The 18,598-nt window shown below is 42.6% G+C and overlaps 1 protein-coding gene and 1 pseudogene across 1 annotated transcript in view; one reads left to right on the top strand and one right to left on the bottom strand.

Annotated features, from left to right (window-relative positions):
• The window catches only part of LOC126199459 (uncharacterized), a 1,573,541-nt gene that overhangs the window by 91,735 nt on the left and 1,463,208 nt on the right, over positions 1-18,598 (bottom strand). The window lies entirely within an intron of this gene.
• LOC126199777 (5S ribosomal RNA) lies at positions 2,777-2,894 on the top strand (annotated as a pseudogene).

The raw sequence follows: 18,598 nt of genomic DNA, 5'->3' as shown, positions 1-18,598 counted from the left end.
TGACAAAGGGAATTGTCCTTCTCCATGACAATGCAAGACCTCATACTGAAGGTCAGACCCGCGATTTAGTGGACAGTTTTGGCTGCGAAGTTTTAGACCACCCACCCTACACTCCTGATCTTGCGCCGAGCGATACCACCTGTTTCTCCACCTCAAACAACACCTCAGAGGCAACCGTTGCTTCGATGACGACGACTTGAAAATGGCAGTGAACTCTCGGTTATCGGAGCAAGCGGCAAGTTTTTATGAAGAGGGTATTTTAAAATTGGCAACCATGTCAAAAATAGAGTGAAGTATGTACTTTCTGAAAATAAATTTACTTTTTTTTAAATAACCTTTCGTTGTGTACTTATGTTTAAACGGACCTTACTTAAAAACACGCCTCGTATTTTGGGTTTAGGAGGCAGAAGCTAGTTACTGAAATTTCGTGAAAAGATTTTGCGGCAAGGAAAAATGTCTTTGTTTTTTAGTGGTTGGCAAACCAACTCATATCCACGACACTCTGCAAACCGAGCTGAACTTCTGTGAACTTTTCCGATGTCCTCCGTCAGTCCTATGTGGTAAGGGTACGGTACTGCGCATCAATATTTCAGGAGAGGATGCAGAGGCGTAGTATAGGCAGTCTCTTTTCTTGGATTTGTTGCACCGTTCTATGTTCTGCCAACGAAACGTGTAGTGGCGTAGCAAGACAGCCAAGCCACTCGGAGGTAGTCGAAAGGCACGCGTTAAGCTCACGCAGATTGGCGTGAGGTCTGGAACAAGGTAAAGTAATTATCCTATAAAGAAAAGAACGTAGTTCTTGGAATACTTGACTTTAATCCACAATTGGAGAACATCGCTCTTGTTTAGACATTATTACACTGAATATAAACTGGTAATGGCGCCTTGCTATGTCGTAGCAAATGACGTAGCTGAAGGCTAAGCTAACTATCGTCTCGGCAAATGAGAGCGTATTGGTCAGTGTAGCTTCGCTAGCAAAGTCGGCTGTACAACTGGGGGGGAGTGCTAGTCAGTCTCTCTCTAGACCTGCCGTGTGGCGGCGCTCGGTCTGCAATCACTGACAGTGGCGACACGCTGGTCCGACGTATACTAATGGACCGCGGCCGATTTAAAGGCTACCACCTAGCAAGTGTGGTGTCTGGCGGTGACACCACAAAACGCAATCTTTGGTTCTCTATGCTCAAAACATTTTATATGCGATGATTCTAATTTAAATCGGATGTAACTGTAATCGCTAGATATTTAGTTGAATCGACAGTCTTCAAATTTACGTGATTTATCGTGTAACGTAAATTCAACGGAATTTTTTAGCACTCGTGTGGAAGTCCCCAAACTTTTGGCAACTCACGGCCAGTTGCCACTTTTCACACCACGCAGGTATCTTGTCTAAATCGTCTTGTAATTCGTTTTGATCTGACGACTTTGCTAGGCGGTAAACGACAGTATCATACGGAAACAGTTTAAGAGGACTGCTCAGGTTGTCTCCTAGTCGTTTACATACAAATAACTTCCATCAGTTACTACGAACTGTGACCTTTCCGACACGAAATCACGAATCCAGTCGCACAACTGAGACGGTACTCCGTAGTCACGCAATCAGCCTGGCAGTTATAAACTAACGGTCGTTTAGTTTGGCATGCAGGTCTGGTCAGACGGTATACGAAAACGGCTATGTTTCTATATGTTCCTATGATCATTTTTCAGAGCCCTAGTAAAAAACCTTATTTGACTGGTACTGCCACAGTCGTTGCTAAACATATACAGTGGACGTTTAGTATTAATTTTTCAACCTCAGCTCGAAACAAGTTAAAATAGCTTAAGTCCTTTTATTAATTCACACTTTGTCATTGTTTCGGCAAACAAGCTGGAGCAGCGTTATTCTCGTGAGCAGAGGTTAAATCGTCAAGAGCGGTCTGTGCGTATAAAACTGTACGTAAGCAACTGACAACGTATCATTTACGCAAAAAGTAATCTGCCAGTTGCGGCAGATATGAAAACACAGAAGCCTGGCAATTTTCCAGGTGTGTTAGAGGCACTTACAGATTTCTGGCCACATATTAATGAATTTGAGAGCATTTGCAAAACATATGTAACAATGAGGACACAAGAAAAGGAAATTCAAAGTGTTCAGATTACGTAAAGTGTGCAGTGGGCAACCTTGAATCAAGATTCTTTACACTTTTAAGACGAAGGACTAGTCCTTGATTATATATTCTGGATCACCTATGACTCCCGCCCTTTTATTTCGTTAACCGTTCAATATGTCGAAACGTTCGGCAAATGATAGTAGGCAGAGGGTCACGTTATTCTTTTGTATAGGTAGTATTATCAACTCCTGTTTTAACCAAGATATTGACGGAAGTAAGTTATTTCAATGGTACGGTATGATTTTTAGCGCAATTCGAAAGCTCTCGCAAAGATGATACAATGACTGCTAATTTTGGCGTTGGACGTTTCGCAAAAGTATCCGAGACATGTGCTAAGCTGATGGGCCGGAAATGGTTATTGCTGAGTAAACACCTCCCAGTGGGACTCTCACATCAGGCTTCTTCGTTGTATATAGCCTTCCGACCGTCTACTTGTTTCCACAACAGCTGTTCACTTAAACGGGTAAATGTACACACATCTGAAACAATGAAGTAGTTTTCGCAACGCTGTTCTGATACGCTACAAGATGGCATGTACTCGTAGTTCCATTTACGACAATCGTAGCTGAGCGCGTAACTGTGTCGTATTGACTAAGTACACGAGGAAATACGTTTTATCTTAGTAGCGTGGCAACGGCCTTGCCGCAGTGGATACACCGGTTCCCGTTAGATCACCGAAGTTAAGCGCTGTCGGGCGTGGTCGGCACTTGGATGGGTGACCATCCAGGCCGCCATGCGCTGTTTCCATTTTCGGGGTGCACTCAGCCTCGTGATGCCAATTGAGGAGCTACTCGACCGAATAGTAGCGGCTTCGGTCAAGAATACCATCGTAACGACCGGGAGAGCGGTGTGCTGACCCCACGCCCCTCCTATCCGCATCCTCCTCTGAGGATGACACGGCGGTCGGATGGTCCCGGTAGGCCACTCGTGGCCTGAAGACGGAGTGCTTAGTAGCGTAGGCCTGCCTTCAAGCTGTCGGACATTGCGGTCTAGCAGTCTGGCACGGTAGCTCAGCGTGTTCGGTCAGGGGACTGGGCACCCTCTGTTATCAAGAAACAAAGTTCCCTCCTTGAAATCTGAGAATGAAAAATCTGTAGACTTAAAATGACGATGAAACAGATCGAAACAAAAGAGGAAAAAAGCGGTAATTGGAAAAGGAGAGGCCGCGGGATCGAATCCCGGCCGGGCCACAGGAAATGTTCTGTATTCTTTTAATCTAAGCTGCGCCCCTCAACGATATGAGGAGTTGCTAGGAACGTCATTCGGCTTCCACGCGAGGCCTACGAGAAAGACAGGCCGCGGAACGAAGGTAGTCAAAATGGCTCTGAGCACTATGGGACTTAACATCTATGGTCATCAGTCCCCTAGAACTTAGAACTACTTAAACCTAACTAACCAAAGGACAGCACACAACACCCAGTCATCACGAGGCAGAGAAAATCCCTGACCCCGCCGGGAATCGAACCCGGGAACCCGGGCGCGGGAAGCGAGAACGCTACCGCACGACCACGAGCTGCGGACGAAGGTAGTCCTGCTCTCGCTCGCTCAAATCAGCAAACTACGTTCCTGCACCTGTTAACTCGTAACTAGGCGTGTCCCCACGAACTAAAACTGAATCTTCTACTGGAATCCGCTATTATGGAATCTTACTGCAATTAGTCCTATAATGATGGGAAGTCCATGGGCCTGCTCATAATTTGTTACGGCTGTACTGGCGTACAATAAAATAAAATCATGCTAAAATGATTATCAGTTGCATACGGCACCACTTTCACCTGTAATGAGTACTGTTGAGCAGAAGAGACTAAATGCTATAAACAAGCCGTTATACTACTTATATCGAGTACCGATCTTAAATTAAGTTTTGCTGTAGTACTGTTAATCAGACTTCGTAATAGCAGATTCCAGTGGAAGATTCGCGTTAGTACTTACACGCCCAGCTGCGAGTTGACACGTTTAGAAACGCATTTTGTCTGCTGAACTGAGCGAGCGAGCGAGTTCAGGACTACCTTCGTGACGTACGCGCCGCGGCCTATCTTTCTCGTGGGCCTCGACTTCCACGTTAAACTGTAGGTCCTCTTTCTCCGGTTGGATAACTGGGGTAGCTTAGGAACATGCAAGCCACCGAACTGGCAACCAGTAAAAATTTTATAAGAAGGTTATGTATCGGTCACGTAATACTTTTTTATTACTAGTTTCGCTTTTCCGGTGATCAGATCTCAAAAAGAGAAAATATTAATAGATATCAATAAATTTATCAGACATAAATCGTCATTAAATGTGCATATAAAATGAATATGTTGTCTACAAATTTAGGAGCGACACACAGACGCGTAGTCAGTACATACAAGAACAAAAGCAAGGAGTGCATATTTATAGATTAAATAAAGTGGCGCTAATAAGACAATTGAAAGTATATATATATATATATATATATATATATATATATATATATATATATAAATTGCGTATATTAGAAGATCTAGAACGGAATACCTTTCATACATTTCTAGAATGTCGCATAGAATGTTTCTTTAAAAGCAAATATTAAATTTAAATAATATGAAAGCTGTAGATAGCTCGCTGCACGCATTATAAAAGAACGTAATACAGGCTATTATTTAAGGTAGAATCTAAATACATAAAAACAATTTAAAATGCTCTTGAAGGTTTTATCTGTACAGTTGAATCACAAAGGCATTACACGAAAAGCAGTATATCGCATCGTAGCTGCCACAAACCCGTTAATTAATTTTAATAAAATAGTATGCAACCAAGACACTAAGTTTTATAGTATTACCTAATACAAAGATCTGTGGAATCCTCAGGAGGTACAAATGGCCTAATTTCACGTCCAGTTAAAAGACTTACACCAGGCCCATAGAGCCACACGCAGTTATTATTATTATTACAGTAGAGTCTCGATAGTTCGAGTTTCCAATAATGAGCCTCTTTAAAGAAAGTTGCAACGATCTACTTTCTTTTTTTTTTACTGACATGATAAATAATGAAAACATCATTGCAAAAGATAGATAGGGAGAGTACAGCTCAGTGACAAAGCAGACAACAATGCAATCAACACCGACGATTAGCTAGCTCGCTGCCCTGTTGCAAGAACATGTGTTGTCAGTATGGCACCAAATACCCCGACTGCTGCCGGCTGCTACCGATCAAAACTGGGGAGTTTATACGCTGCTGTAGTTCTCAGTAGCCGTACTGTACAGTTTTGTGTGTCGCTTTGTTTGTTGACTGTATGTTCCGTTGTACACCTTACAAAGATGAGTGCTTAACAAAAAAGAGGAAATTTGTGCCTTTGCGTCTAAAATTAGAAGCACTAAGACGATTTGACAAAAGAGAAACAATAAAAAAACTTGCTCTCGAATATGGTGTCGGTGAAGTTACTGTTGGTGACTGGCGAAGAAACAGATTTAAATTGGAACAGTTTTCTTCACAGAAATGCTCACACGAATCTCTCAGTCGAAGTAGTATAAAGAAATCAGACTTCGAAAAAACAAGTGAGGCATTGTTCATGTGGTTTACCCAACAGAGACAGAAGGGTGCTACGATTTCTGGCCCAATCTTACAAGAAAAAGTTTTGTTTTTAAGAGACCAGCTGCAGGAAGGAGATGACAATTTCGCCGCTAGTGTGGGCTGGCTCGACAAGTGGAAGAAGAGGTATGGAGTGCGTCAACTAGACGTATGTGGAGAAAAACTCTCTGGTGACGCTCAGGCCGTTTCAAAATTTGTCGTCGAGTTTAACAAAATCATAAATGACGAAAATTTGTCTAATGAACAAATATATAACTGCGACGAAACTGCGCTAAATTTTAAAGTGTTACTAGCGAGAACACTTGCTTCTTGTGAAGAAAAAAGTGCTCCTGGGCACAAAATAAGCAAAGAGCGGCTCACAGTTATGGCACCTTCAAATGCAACTGGAAACCACAAACTAAAACTAGTTGTGATTGGGAAGTCTGCCAAGCCAAGAGCATTCAAGAATGTATCCATCTCAGCTCTTCCGGTTGTCTATACACGTCAGAATAATGCCTGGATGAATCAGGTAACTTCAAGACCTGTTTTTTAATAACTCATTTGTACCTGACTGCAAGATATTTTTAAAAGAAAGGGGACTGCCATGCAAAGCAATTTTGGTCATGGATAATGCGTCCTCACATCCAAGTGCAGGAGAACTGCAGTGTGACGGTATCCGCGCTTTGTTTTACCCACTAAACGTTACCTGTCTCAATCAGCTCATTGATCAGGGCGTTCGGGAATGTCTAAAAAAGAAGTATCGACGGCGATTGCTATAGTCAATCCTGCATTCCGAAGACAACGAAAGCATTGTAGGAGCTTCGAAGAAAGTGACTTTGAAGGACGTCGTGTACTGGATTAGCGAATCAAGGAGCGAAATAAAGTCAGACACAATTTCTAAGTCATGGAGGAAAATTCTACAGGAAGGTATGCCAGACAGAGAAACTGAAGATTTAGCAGATGAGGACGGTCAATCATTGTGTAATTTAATCAGAAGATTGCCAGGGTGTGAAGAGGTGGAAGTAGGCGAGTGGTTAAATTCGGACGAAGGAAATGACAGACTCTTATATAATTGACATGGTTGACATTCCATCGCAGTGTGAGAGTGACGAGGATGACGAGGCAGAGGCTGCACCGATGATGAGTCACACCGGTGGCTACGCTGCTCTCGAGGCCGCCATGTGCTACGTGGAACAACAGCCTGAGGCGACACCAACTGGCCTGCTTCTGAGACGGTGGCGTGACATTGCCGCGAGGAAACGTTGCAGCTTCACCAGACAAAAGACACTTCACTATTACTTGTCTAAATAAATAATTATGGTTATTCTGCCAATACAAATGCACGTGTAAATACTTTTATTTTAATAAAGTTCATATTTGACCCGTATTACTTACAATATCATAATATTTCTTTTTCCCATTTCAATTTCGATAGTCGGAGTTTTCGATAGTTCGAGGTGGTTCCGGTCCCGTTCACCTCGAACTATCGACACTCTACTGTATTACTATATTGCTGCTTACAAATAAGAAGGGTGGCGTAAGAGTTCCTCTTGACGGTATGTGTACCACAATTGACGATTCCGGCTACCTTGTCTTCCAGCTGAAGCACATTTCTGCAATGCTTTTGCGGGAAGTTTCCACGCCAATGGTGACAAGCGCACTATACTCGTAGTTTCAAAAGGTTCAGGGTGCCCTTAAAAGACGTACATCGTTCCATTTCAAAAGAAACCATACTTACTTCAAATTCTTAGTTGATTCAAAAGAACGACAATTACCAATACAACCTTCTACCTACAGTCATCGGCGAAAAATTAGTTTCGACATACTGAATCGTTCAAGACATAAAAGGGGTCCAAACCTTAGGTCATTCATGGTCTGCCTTTATTTAGTTATCTCAAAAAGCTGACCAAGAGCCGTTTTTCTTTTGTTTTATTTTGTTCCCATATATCGACAAGTTCAATTTCCACTTACCTCTCTTTATTAGTGAAAGTTAACTTACAGTAAACTGGAGAGTATTCTGTTATTAAGCGGAGTTCTGCCAGAAAAATTATTACGGTGTTTGCATTAGGAATCGTCGTATGGCTTTCTACCCATCATGTCGTATTTCCTCTGACGCATTTATCAAGTCTTGTTTTCTGGGTGTATGGTGCCAGTCTCTGATAACGCTGACGCAATGGCGAGTTGCTTGCCACTGCGGCAAATGTGGGCTTGCTCAGCTTATGGTGCCTGAGGGTAGGACCGTTATATTGCGAAACCGATAGCTTTTTAAATCAACTCCAACTATTAAAGCGCAGCTTAACAGTAGAGTTTGCAGCTGCGTTCCCAGTTACGCGTACCCGTAGAGGGAGGAGACAGAGCATTTTTCGAGTAGATCTGCGACGCATGAACTTGTAATGCGGTTGATCGACGAATGTACACCGAGGCGGGCGAGTGGCTGCCGCACAAAAAACAACGAACCTAAACACGCATCGTTAAACGGGAACGCGCGCGCGGACCGTTGACCCATTTCATAACTCAGGCATGCCGCGAACAGCTGACGTTCGCCAACAGCGCCCGCTCCGAGGGTGGGCCAGCTGCCGCCGCGTAGAGTTTGCCAGGCCATGCTGTCCACAAATCACGCGCTGCAGGTTCTCACAAATGGGGACGTTCCAAAGTTACTGATAAGAGAATTGATACTTTTGTTTCGATACCTATGTTATCGGTATCGCTACCAAGCATTCGAGAATTTCATAGTATCGTAAGAAGTATTTGACTATCGGCGATAAAGACCTCTCTCAGTGGAACGAAACATCAGGCCCATCACCGTCATCATTATCATCAGTAATAAGGCAGATCGTATTCCATTAATTATTTACCTCAAGATTGCAGTAAGGCACAATAAGACACATCGTAATTCATCTAAGAAAGAAGTGGTTTAAACACTCTTGTTCCACCGACTCTTGAGTGTTGATCACTAGTATGGCACCCTTACCAGAGTGGATTAATAGAAGAGAGAGACAAAATCCATCGAATACCGTCGCATTTTATCACGGAGTAGTTAAATTGGCACGAGTCCGTTAGAGATGGTCAAGTGAATCCACGACCAGACGCTAAAAGAGACACATTGTACATCAAGGAGAGGTTTACTATTGAAACTCTGAGAGATTAAGTCTTGGGAAGAACGGACAATATACACACATCAAAAAAAGTTTTGCATCACCCCGGTTCCCAGAACTCCTGAAGATAGACGTTAATTGTGAATACTGTATCACACACAGAGTCCTTTTAACTGTTCAGTTGTCACTAAACCCAGCCAAAGATGTAAACAAACACGCATGAGCAGCGCCTGTTAGACGGAGGGTGTCCTACAGCTGATCAATTCCAGTCGTTCCAGCAGGAAGGAGGTACACAGTTTCTGTTGTCTGAAGTTCAACCATGCCTAGACGCTCAATACCGCGGTTCGACCACGTCCGCATTGTTACTTTCTGCCAGGAAGGGCTTTCACCAAGTGAAGTGTCCGGGTGTCTCGGAGTCAACGAAAGCGATGTTGGGACATGGAGGCGATACGGAGAGACAGAAACTTAGATGACATGCCTCGCTTAGGCCGCCCGAGGGCAGCTTCTGCAATAGATGACCGCTACCTACGGATTATGACTCGGAGGAACCCTAACAGGAACGCGACCATGTTGAATAATGCTTTTCGTGCAGCCACAGGACATGTTACGACTCAAACTGTGCGCAATACGATGCATGATGCGCAACTTCTCTCCCGACGTCCATGGCGAGGTCCACATTTGTAACCACACACTCCTGAAGATAGACGTTAATTGTGAATACTGTATCACACACAGAGTCCTTTTAAATGTTCAGCGCGGTACAGATGGACCCAACAACATGCCGAATGGACCACTAAGGATTGGCATCACGTCTCTTCACCGACGAGTGTCGCATATGCCTTCAAACAGATAATCGTCGGAGACGTGTTTGGCGGCAACCCAGTCAGGCTGAGCGCCTAAGACACACTGTCCAGCGAGCGCGGCATGTTGGAGGTTCCCTGCTGGTGGCCTCATGTGGGGCCGACGTACGCCGCTTGTGGTCATGTAAGGCGTAATAACGGCTGTATGATACTTGAATGCCATCCTCTGACAGATAGTGCAACCATATCAGCAGCATATTGCCGAGGCATTCGTTTTTCATGGACGACAATTCGCGCCCCCATCGTGCACATCTTGTGAATCACTTCCTTCAGGATAACGACATCGCTCGACTAGAGTGGCCAGCATGTTCTCCAGACATGAACCCTATCGACATGCCTAGGATGGATTGTAAAGGGTTGTTTATATTATGCCACGACGCTTACGGGCATGCATCAATGCAAGAGGACGTGCTACTGGGTATTAAAGGTACCGGTGTGTACAACAATCTGGATCACCACCTCTGAAGGTCTCGCTGTATGGACGTACAACAGACAATGCGTGGTTTTCATGAGCAATAAAATGGGCGGAAATGATGTTTATGTTGTTCTCTCTTCCAATTTTATGTACAGGTTCCAGAACTCCTGGAACCGAGGCGATGCATAACTTTTTTTGATGTGTGTATTACTTCCTCTCACATCCTGAAGCAAAATGACCACAACGAGAAAAATCGAGCAATTAGAGATAATACCGAGTATTACTAATGATGTGTCAGCAGAAGTGCCAACACCGTGTTGTTTGAGGAAGCCGAAATGCACGCTATAAACTCACGCAGGATGGCGTGAGGTCTGAAACAGGATACTTAATGAATGCTATAAAGAAAAGTACGTAGCTGCTGGAATACTTAACTTTAATCCACAATTGGTGAACATTGGTCTTGTTACTGTACATGCTTCATTAGATACATAGCAAAGGATAAATGGCGCCTTGCTAGGTCGTAGCAATTGACTAAGCTGAAGGCTATGCTAACTATCGTCTCGGCAAATGAGAGCGTAATTCTCAGTGAACCTTTCCTAGCAACGTCGGCTGTACAACTGGGGCGAGTGCTAGTAAGTCTCTCTAGACCTGCCGTGTGGCGGCGCTCGGTCTGCAATTACTGACAGTGGCAACACGCGGGTCCGACGTATACTAATGGACCGCGGCCGATTTAAAAGCTACCACCTAGCAAGTGTGGTGTCTGGCGGTGACACCACAACTAACAATCATTCGTTATTTTTTTACTTTATTTGATTTTACGCACAGTTCATTTAGCCATACACAATCATTGCGCGTAATGATAACAGGACATGGTTGTGATTTCATTACAAAATATAAAAGATAATTAAATGAGACAAGAAGTCAACAAAGTAAATTAGTCTGACTGCAGTTAGAACAAAAGCCATGAAATTGTATCATAAAATCGAATTATGTACCATACATAATTAAACATTAAAGACATCCTCAAATTTTGAGGTTTCCTTTTAAAAAGACGAATGAAATGGCAAACACATTTCGCAACGGATCTATTCATGGAACCAACAGTTACCCTAAGAGAAAAATAGTTCCTATTTTTTTTTAAAAATGGTACAGTGCAATAGTTATTGTAACGGTTATCTTCCCAAGCGACATTCACGAACGGAACAGGAAAGGGGGACCAGTCACTGATACTTGAAGTATCCTCCGCCACACACAGCCAGCTGGCTTGCGGAGTATACATGTAGATGTATATAGATGTAGTACAGGCATTCGTTAACTGTGGAACAGGGGTGCGTCAACAGAACCAGCAATAAATGAAATATTGAAATGTATGTTTGCTTGGGCATTTCCCGCCGTAGCTGTTATATAGTGTGTAAAAAAAACTACAAATAGAAAGTTCTAGAGTGTTCAGAGGTGATAAAAAAAATAAAAACTTGTGCGACAAGTATGTCACAGACGCACAGTTCCGAACTAGCAGTGCATGGAGGTTGTGATGTTCAGATACTGTGTGCAAACTGCCGTGTGCTGAATATCGTTTCGCTTTAGAGACGTTGCTGACCTTTTTTTTTCTTTTTGTGGAGCGAGATGAAGTGTTACGTGCACAAGTCACCGATAGGCACTGCAGAAGAGGTGGTTGGAGAAGCAGCAATTAGTCGTGAGACAACTGGTAATTTTTTGGTCGTGAGACACCTGGTAATTTTGAGTGTGTTAGATAATTAATAGCACGCATATTCCAGACGTGCATTAATGTAGACAGACGTCGTTTTCAGCAAAATCTCTACAGCATTATTTATCATACGGCAGTTTGAAGACCATCTCTGAACATCACTAAACCACCGTAGGCCCCTAGCAGGGAAACGATGGACATCTGACATTTCTGTCACATAAAAAGTGTTTCTTTTTTTTTCTCTAAGCACTGAAATTTTGTAAATGTAGTTCTTATATACCCTGTGTATCAACTACTATTGTTCTTCCGCATTAAGCTTACCGCAATTTAAGAACGTGTGTCCCCAGACACGTATCGCTTTTAACTACAAAGCATCTTCAGTGGTCATTGCTGTTTATTCCTTTTTCTCCATGCTCTGAATTCGACAACTTTCTTTCAATTTGTTAAGGATGTTGATGTCGAAAAAAACTTGGTTCCACTTGCGCCTCACACGAGTTCTTCGGCTTTTAGAAACCAGTATATTTTTGCTGCATTTGCTGTTTTCTCACTTTTGCAAAACTTCACAAAAATTGCCTTCAAAGAAGTGTTACTGCAGTTTCACCAGTTGCGCACTCATCACGGTTTTTCATGCGAAATGCCTCAGTGGTCGAGAAACTGCAATATTTTGTGGGAGAAAACACAACTGAAGAAAGTCACAGCGCGGGATGGAATTTTCAGTTAACCCTAGAAACTGCCGGAGAGGAAATATTATACTGTTACTAGACCATAGTAAATTTTACTACTCTATATTTTATGCAAAGGAAGTCATAATTCGTAGTTTACGCACTAGATAATTACAATTATAAAGTCTCCAGTGGTATGCCAACCACAAAATAAGTACAAAATGTCCTGCTTTACACCCTATCCTGAGTACACCACATTAGAAGGAACCGCGAATTGGTACCAACTACAATCGTATATTTAACAAGAGTTTAGTAATCCAGGCTTCAGAAGGCGAACGCCGGCAACTATCTTCTGCATCGGCTATCCTGTGCTGATGAGTTGGTTTTCCCTTGACGTTAGTAGAACTTTCCTGAATGTTGGGACAGTTACTGATAGTAACAAAGGTACTTGCAAGAGGCAGCAACTTAACATTGCTATTATGAAAGAGGGAGCAGGTCCAATGGGGATACCTGTGACGGTGTGATGGGGGCAACAGCGAATGACACCGCGTCTGTCGAAACGTAGTTATTTCGTAGTGGTCAACTGAACAAGATAATTTATTAACGGAAACCTCTCGTGGTAATAAAACAATGCAGGTGCTGTCATTTAAATACAGAAGTTGTGCAGCGTCAACGAGAACTCTGTAGCCAACTAGTGTATGGTATTATACAGAATGAGTTCAACGATTGTAATAATATGCGTGTTTAATGCATACTGCAATGTGTTTTTTTGGTTTGTTACATGTACATCGTGGAGATCTGGAGAGCGCTGGAGGCACTACTTCGCCCGGCACGACTTCATCACGACGCATGATTCAGTACAGTCGTGGTGGACGGCTGTCACCACAGGAAGAAGCATAAAGTTCCTGCAGCAGCGGTGATTTTTATAAATATATAACTGAATGAATAACGGATGTAATGAGTATCTTTGAAATTGTATTCAATCTCTTCTTTCTCACGGCAGAATCAAGTACAATTTTGAATTGACGATACTTCTTATCGTGTTGCCTGCTATTATACAGAGGGGTCCAAAAACATGTATCCACTGTTTAAAAGTTCATAACTTGCAAACTAATTGACGGAGTTGTCTCATTTTTGGTGAAAGTGTAGCCTAAAGTCCAGTTTAAAGATATCACTGTAGGTGTTCGAAATCGTCACCATTAACATCCACACACACACGATGCTGCCGAACTGCAGCACGAACTACTGACTGCAACGTGTTCAGTTCGATGTTTGCACATGAATGTACGATGGATTCTCGAAGTTCAACCAATGTGCGTGGCTTTTGTCGATAAACGGCGTCCTTTAGTGTTCCCCACAGGTAAAAGTCCAGAGGAGTTAGGTCTGGGGAACGTAGTGGATACTCCACAGCAGCTCTACGGTCATCCATCTTCCTGGTAGATTTTAGTCGAGATACGCCCTATCACGATTTTGGTAGTGGGCTGGGGCACCACATTGTTGAAAGTAAACTCTTCCGTCTCCACACAAGTCTCGGATGGCAGGTAAAATGGATGTCTGAAGCTTCTGAAGGTACACCTCACCGGTAACTGTGCCGTCAAAGAAGAAGGGCCCAATCAAGCCCCGGTAAGACAACCCACATCACACATTTACTCCTGGCAAATTCACGGCTTTGTCTACACGAGTGTTCGGATTTTCGGCGGCCCAGTAGATGCAATTGTGGCAATTTACTGCACCACTGAGTTTGAACTGTGCCTCATCAGACCACACAGTCATCTCTGCAAACTCTTCATCGTTGCGCACCATGTTAGTAAACTACTCCATTCTACGATCTGGGTCGTCCTCGTTCATTGCGTGTAGCAATCGTGGGATGTAGCACTTCCACTTTGTGTCTTCAAAATTCGCCGAACACTTGAGCGACTCACTCCAGTTTCACGGACACACTGTCTCACAGACTTCTGTGGTGAGCGAGTAAATTGTTGTAACACACGACGGGAGTTAGCTGGACTTGTTACTGTTACAGGTCGTCCAGATCGTTGTTTGTGTACATATTTAACACAGCCTTCGGCTTCAAATTTGTCTCGAAAGCGACGAATCGTTAAACGTGTCGGCGGCTCTATTTGATACTCATTTCGCCATTGCCGTTAAACCTCATTAATGTTTTCGTAATTAAAATACCACTTCAAAACTGACTTCCTTTCATCGAATGTATGCCTTGCACCAGCCATGTTTACTTAAGTAACTAGGTGCAACTAAGAACAAAACACTATCTGGCGACTGTCATCTGACAAAACACAACAACGCAATACAACGTTTGTGTGGCGATTGCCGGAACTACAAACTATTACATTACCAAAGATGAGACAACTCCGTCAATTAGTTTGCCAGTTATGGACTTTTAAACAGTGGATACATTTTTTTGGACCCCTCTGTATATATCTGGTGAAAATAAACCCAACTGAAGTGTTTGTGAAAATAATTGATAATGATTGGAATTTTCATATACTATGATATGCGAGTGAAGAAGATTATTTCGTTTGTCATCGTAAAGTTTTAACAAGAAAGCATGTAGAGTAGCATCTACGAAATATACAGGATTTTTTTTTTTTTAACGTGCGACATCTAAATAGTCGAAAACGCTGCAAAAATGTTATAGGTGAAAACTGGCCATCTCCTAATCACTCCTCATGCGTGGGCGAGATCAACTTTGTATTTTCAAATGCCAACACCCCCTCCCCCATTTTATAGAATACTCGGATTCTACGGCAAAAAATACGTGCGGTTTACTTGAACAATTGTTTCCTTTCGTGGCAGATGGCGTTGTAAGCGACAAATATCAAGTGTGCCTGTTTTCTGCAGTTGCCGGCCGGAGTGGCCGCGCGGGTAAAGGCGCTTCAGTCTGGAACCGCACGACCGCTACGGTCGCAGGTTCGAATCCTGCCTCGGGCATGGATGTGTGTGATGTCCTTAGGTTAGTTAGGTTTACGTAGTTCTAAGTTCTAGGGGACTTATGACCACAGCAGTTGAGTCCCATAGTGCTCAGAGCCATTTGAACCATTTGTTTCTGCAGTTAACAACCGACGCATCTGATTCTACATTTCATTAACGATGTAAATGTAAATCTTCGTGTCGTAACGGTTCACATTTATGTTCGGAATTTACTGTTGAAAATTTGATTGTACGGTACAACATGGTTAGCCCTTTCAATGTATGGTTAGAAACTATGTTTAGCTTGATCCAGGAACAGCGAGGTAGATTTAACAGTGTTCTGTCCCACTGGACTACTTGATATCGGCATGTCCCCTTGCCTCTTACCATTGAGGTGCCTGATTTCGGCGAGTGTCCCTGGCTGGTGTGCCTGTAACTATCACTTCATGTAAATTTTACCTCACTACAGTGGTTGTGGTTTATATCACACCGGTGGTCGCACAGCGGCCAGCGCGGTTGGATGGAAACACCCACCGAAATCAGTCATCCTGAAGGCGCGATTGGAGGGTAGCTATCGAAATCAGGCATTCCAGTGGTTTGGGGAGTCACCACAATGAACCCCATACGGAACAGAAAACTATGTTACCCTGCAAGTAGGTTATTTGTCAGATAAGTCAATGTCCAGCCATATTATTTGTACTGTACAATCACATCTGCAACACTCAAGTATCGTTTGAACGTCAACAGCACACGTCAGAACACAAAGGTTTACATTTACATCGTAAATGAAATGTGGAATCAAATGCGTCGGTTCTTAACTGCAAAAACAGGCACTCTTGATATTTGTCGATCATAGCGTCATCTATCATGAATGGGAAACAAAGATTCGGATAAATCGTGCGTATCTTTTGGCGTAGAATCCGAAAATACAACAAAATGTGGGGTTTCTATCTGAAAATATAAAGTTGATCCCGCCCATGCGGTAGGAGTGGTTAGAAAGTGGCCAGTTGTACCATAAACAGACGTCCCCTTTACCGATATTAGCTTTCACCTAGAACATTTTTTTTTCGTACATTACGTCGTTTGCGAGATGTTTAGTTGTCTCAAGTTAATGCAGACATCCTGTATGAGATGAAATTTAAACTACTAATGCGTCATAAAAAATAAGAAGATGCCAGAATGTTTGTAACCTCAAAGTACATTGTCCCATATGTAAAACAAAATAGTTTAAACGCGCGTATGTATATGCTTCGGGCCACATGCCTTTCGAATAATAAAGACGAAACGCGTATGGCACGAAACATTCGCTTCACTCACGTGCTATCAGACGAAGCAAAGCTGATAATTGTGCCCATTTTGGAAATTTTAATCTGCTCGTTACATACCTATGGAAAAGTTTTTAAACTGTGAGAGAAGTCTGAAGAATATCTTTGATTTTCCAATAATCCACCGAGAAGCATTTACGAAACAGTACTTTGGAATTTCAAAGAACGAAATGAGTTACGAACTGCATTAACATGAAAAACATATATTCCAATTACTTGAAAATATGTGTACGGAACATGAATGTTAGAACATATAGTTTCAAGTATTACTCTTAGCCCAGAATCCAGTGATGACCGATATTGGTTAAGTGTCTGAGTAAAAATCACCGTTGGTGTTCTGGACACCGAACATAATGAACAACTTAAATTACGATACCTCTTGCAGCGATTATAAAAAAGAACTATCAATTGTTATCACATTCTTTCTCAAATGAGGCGAACCTGCCTATATTCGTGTCATTCATGACATACAATCACAAAACATTAAATATTAGAGGATGTTGTGGTAAGGTCGGGACAGCAAACGCATTTAATACGTGTAAAAGTGACCCGTGTCACCACACTACCCACGACACGTACACGAAAACGCTCCGGATGAGTCGAGAGAGAAATGTTAAATAATAAGGCGTCATTGAATGACTGTAAAATGTTAGTAAACATATTTTTGAAAATAATTAATTTGGAAGAACATCAATCAATGACTCTCCAATATTCGTTAAACTAAGGGTACAATATGAATCGCTCTGTATAAATGCATGTTGTGTGTGTGTGTGTGTGTGTGTGTGTGTGTTAATGTACGGCCTGTTTCTCCGTGGCCGCTCAGTTACTGCTCGGTCCTACAAAGTCGTAATAGGACCCAAGGGAAGCAACACGACATCCGGACAACGACTATTTATCATGTTTCTCTACGCGAAGGGTCGTAGTCACACAGACACTGCTAGCTTGCTGCGTATTTGCAGAAGTACAGTAGGGGATATCATAAGACGATTTGAGGCGGACGATTGCACAATGTATGTCCCTTGAAAAGGGCAGCCCAGAGAAGAGAAAGGCTATTAATGATGCAAAAATTTAAGTTAATACTAGAGTGAGTTATGAAAGATTGCAATCCAACTGCTGCAAGAAAGTGGTAATGAAGTATGTAAACGTATTTCCGGTATCTTAATGGGATACTTACTGCACGACAATGTTTCATTTTCCGATATTTCGTCTGTTACCCGTTCCATTAGAATTACTGACAGCCCTGGGAGAGCCAGTCCTGATGAAACTCTACCATCTGGTTAGCAAGATGTACGAGACAGGCGAAATTCCCTCAGACTTCAAGAATAATATAATTATTCCAATCCCAAAGAAAGCAGGTGTTGACAGATGTGAAAATTACCGAACTATCAGTTTAATAAGTCACAGCTGCAAAATATTAACGCGAATTCTTTACAGAGGAATGGAAAAACTGGTAGAAGTCGATCTCCGGGAAGATCAGTTTGGATTCCGTAGAAATGTTGGAACACGGGAGGCAATACTGACCCTACGACTTATCTTAGAAGATAGATTAAGGAAAGGCAAACCTACGTTTCAAACATTTATAGACTTAGAGAAAGCTTTCGACAATGTTGACTGGAACACTCTCTTTCAAATTCTGAAGGTGGCAGGGGTAAGGCTATTTACAATTTGTACAGAAACCTGATGGCAGTTATAACAGCCGGGGGACATGAAAGGGAAGCAGTGGTTGGGAAGGGAGTGACACAGGGCTGTAGCCTATCCCCGATGTTATTCTATCTGTATATTGAGCAAGCTCTAAAGGAAACAACAGAAAAATACGGAGTAGGTATTAAAATCCATGGAGAAGAGATAAAAACTTTGAGGTTCGCCGATGACATTGTAATTCTGTCAGAGACAGCAAGGGACTTGGAAGAGCAGTTAAACAGAATGGACAGTGTCT

The sequence above is a fragment of the Schistocerca nitens genome, chromosome 8 (genome assembly GCF_023898315.1).
Source record: "Schistocerca nitens isolate TAMUIC-IGC-003100 chromosome 8, iqSchNite1.1, whole genome shotgun sequence".
NCBI classification, from domain to species: Eukaryota; Metazoa; Arthropoda; class Insecta; order Orthoptera; family Acrididae; genus Schistocerca; species Schistocerca nitens.
Note: the sequence above shows the minus strand (reverse complement) of the source record. Positions and strands in the feature narration are given on the sequence as shown.